The sequence below is a fragment of the Natator depressus genome, chromosome 20 (genome assembly GCF_965152275.1).
Source record: "Natator depressus isolate rNatDep1 chromosome 20, rNatDep2.hap1, whole genome shotgun sequence".
Lineage (NCBI taxonomy): Eukaryota > Metazoa > Chordata > Testudines > Cheloniidae > Natator > Natator depressus.
This window is the reverse complement of record NC_134253.1, coordinates 20,909,476-20,913,293: the sequence shown is the minus strand read 5'-3', so window position 1 is coordinate 20,913,293 and position 3,818 is coordinate 20,909,476.

Below are 3,818 nucleotides of genomic sequence, written 5' to 3'. Positions count from 1 at the left end.
CTTCTAATGAAATCAAAATTAGCTCTGATATTCCACAGTGGGGAGAGAAGGGAGTGCAATTAGCATGTAAGGCCCTCCCCAAGGGGCCCATGCCACCAAGTATTAATACTTGCCCCCAGCCTCTCTCAAGTCACAGAGTTTTGGAACCCATGACCCTTGCCTAGCGAGTGCTACTTAGTTGATGGTGAGTCCCTCCATCATAACAAAAGGCCAAGTACAGTTCCAAGCACAGTTCCCATAATCAGGGTAATAACAATTTATTCTTCCTGCCCCAATAACAGAGACACTGGGGATCCCACAGCAGCCAAAGTGACCATTTGAGCAGCTATGGCCTCAGTCTAGGCGGGGTGGGTGTGCCTATGCAAATGAGATCAGCCCCTGAAGTTTTTTTCCACAACTTGCCACACCTCACCACCAGATGTCAGGGTGGAGCTCATCCTGACACGGCTTACATAAGAGCTAGGTGTTGTTGTTATATAGCTCATAACCATGAAGACAAGAAATAAGTTTAAAAAACTACCTTCCTGGGGAGCATCCCCTCTCAGAAAAGCTCCTTATCTCTTATCCTTATTTCAGTTGTCTTCAGCTACTGTGTGCTGTTTTCAGTTATTTTCTGTAAAAGCCCTGGAAGCAAATCCAGCCCCACACTTAGTTTGCTGGAAGTTAAGGTTGCTTTCAGACATCCTCAGAACCCAATGAGACCAGGAGTAAGTGAACAAGGTGTGATAAATGAAGGGTGGGGGGTAGCCCCCGTTTATGAAGAGCCATCCATCCAGTTAGCTGTAACATCTCTCTTTGTCTGTTCTCTGCTTGCTTTACCTGTAATAGGTTAACAAGCCCGCAGGTAAAAGGAAAGGAGTGGGCATCTGACCACAAGAGCCAATGGGAAGGTAGAACTTTTTAAAATTGAGAAAGAAACTTTCCCTTTGTCTGTTCTCCGGAGAAGGAGACATGGAGCAGCAGTGCTGTGTAAGGCTTGAACCAGGTATGAAATTTCATCTTCCATATCTAGAAGAAATTATTTGGACAGGGAATGTTTCGTTAGACACAATCAGGTTTATTTTTTTATTTTGGCTTGGGGATCTCCTCTGTGCTAACCCCGATGCTATTGTTTGCTTGTAACCTTTAAGCTGAACCCCCCCAAAAGCTAGTTGGGTGCTTAATATTTGGAATTGAGCTTTTAAAATCTAGCAAAAGCCTAAGCTCTAGATATATTTTTTTCTTTTTAATTTTTTTTTACCTTTTTTAAGAACAGGGTTGGGTTTTTGGTGTCCTAAGAGGTTTGTGCATGTTGTTTGATTAGCTGGTGGCAACAGCTAATTTCCTTTGTTTTCTTTCTCAGCTCTTCCCCGGAGGGGCGTGAAAGGGCTTGAGGGTACCCCACAGGGAGGAATTCCCAAGGGTTGGTTTTGGGTTTTTTTTTTTGCTTTTGGGTGGAGGCACAGTTTACCAAGTCAAGGTCAGAGAAAAGCTGTAACCTTGGGAGTGTAATACAAGCTTGGAGTGGCCAGTATTAATTTTTAGAAGCCTTGCAGGCCCCCACCTTCTGCACTCGGAGTGACAGAGTGGGGATTCAGCCTTGTCACACGGACGTGAGCTTTGACATACGTCGGCTACATCTTCACTGACAAAACAGTTGTTTCTACAGGGGTAGGGTGACCAGACAGCAAATGTGAAAAATTGGGACAGGGGGGTGAGGGGTAATAGGAGCCTATATGAGAGAGAGAACCAAAAATCGGAACATGTGGTCACCCTATACAGGGGTGATAGCTCTGTAAAGGGGGATTAGCCATTGGAATAAACTCCCAGGGGAAGTGGTGGATTCTCCATTTCTTGATGTTTACAGATCCAGGCTGGAGGCCTTTCTGGGAGATGCTTTAGTCCAACGCAAGTTACTGGGCTCAATGCAGGGGTAGCTGAGTGACGTGGAAGGGCCTGTGGAGGTCAGACTGGATGATCTAATGCAGCGTCTCCCAAACTGTTTTGGCCACGGAGCACTTTTTAGTCTATTACCGAATACTTATAATATTATTCTGTAGTTGTTTGGTTTTCAAATAAAAAATTGCGTTATTTATGCTCAAATATATTTTATTTTATAAAACAAAGCAAAAATATAAATTTAAAATAACTTGAACTAACAATTTCGAACTGGAAAGCGCGTATAAAGTAGTACAAAAATCAAGGGCAAGAGTCAAAATTAAACTCTCGATTCTTTCACTGAACACCTCTTCACGTCGTGTGGAACACCAGTGTTCCGCGGAGCACAGCTTGGGAAACGCTGATCTAATGGTCTCTTCTGGCCTTAAATTCTCTGCATCTCAATATACAGCCCTAGTGGAGACGAGGAACAAGTAGTTTTTACCTACATGCAACTTGCTGAGGTCAACACTAGACCCCCGCACGCACACACTTAAGCTTGAGCTCACCTAGCTAGATGGAAGTAGAAATTCCAGAGCCTTGTCTCCACTAGGGTTGTACTTGATCAGTCCTATGCCCATGTAAAAACACATCTGGTTTTGCAGTGACGCCATAGCCCTAGAGGTCTACTGAAGCTCCAGAGCTGCTCCTTTGGCCCCTGAAGAGACTCACACTTGTATGTGCTGAGGCCCAGGGTCACTCACCGCCAGTGACCAGCGAGCACCATTATTAATATGGAGTTATGACTGCGTTCCAAGCTAGTTTTTTATTCTGTACCGTAACTGGTGTCAATTTGCTAGTAGAGGTAAATTGATGAAAGATTAACAGTGTGTTAACTTCCTGCATGTTTAACTTTGAATGAGGTCTCAAAGCAACCTGGATTACTGTTTGTTTACGCTCCCTAACTTCGCTTTCAGACACACACAATGGAGCAGTCCCAGGCTGTGGGTGTCAGATGTTCACGGGGTGTAAAGTGGCGGGTTAGCTGGGCTTTTTCTGAAAATGACACTGTTCTGGATGGGCTCCCTGGGTGTGTGTTTGGGTCTGTGCAGTGGCTTCGTGCGATGGGGCCGGGTTCATCCAGTGCAGAGCCAATTCACGCTGGCTGGTGGGGGGAGGGTGGGCTTTCCCCTCCCGCTTCCGGCCAGCTGCAGAGGCCCTGAGCACCAGGCTGGGCTCCCTGCCCCCTCGCCAGAGGGACAAGGGCCCCTGGCTGGCACCAGCATAGCGCTGCGGCCTCTGGAGTCGCTATGGGGAGAGCTGGGGAGGGGCAGCGGCACAGGTGCCCCCCGGGTGGAACCGGGCAGACAAATCAGCTGCTGATACAAGAGCAGAGGTGGTTCCCGGGCCCTGCGGGCTGGGGTGTGAGCTGCGGTCCCCGCTCTCTGGAGCTGGCGGGCTGGGCTCTGCCGGTGCTGGAGCCAAGCGACGGCCCCGGGCTGCGGCCGCTCGGAGCCACACCCCGACCCGCGCGGACCCCCGATAGGGGGCGATCGTGTCCCAGCCTGGAGCCCATCACCCACGGAGCCGAGCCGAGCCGAGCCCCTCCTCTGGCCCCGCCTGGCTATGAAGGCCGCTCCCGGAGCTTAGCCCGTGAGTCCCAGCGTCCGTGCCCGGCCCAGGTGAGCGGAGCGCCTGGTTCGTCCCCTGCCCGGGCCGGGCTCTGCATGGTCCAGACCCCCGCTCGGTGTCAGCGGGGCTTCCCATGAGCCGGGATCCTGGCAGCAGCGAATGCCCCGGGCTGTGAGGGGGAGCCGGGAGCCGGGAGCCGGGGGTGGGGGGCAGGGGCCTGTTGGCGGGGCGGCAGCAGAGGTGCCCCATAACTGTTGAGGGCGCGGAGCGATGCAAAGGCTCTGGGGCACGCAGCGGGGCTCGGGGCAGGCGCGCCGGAGACAAAGGCG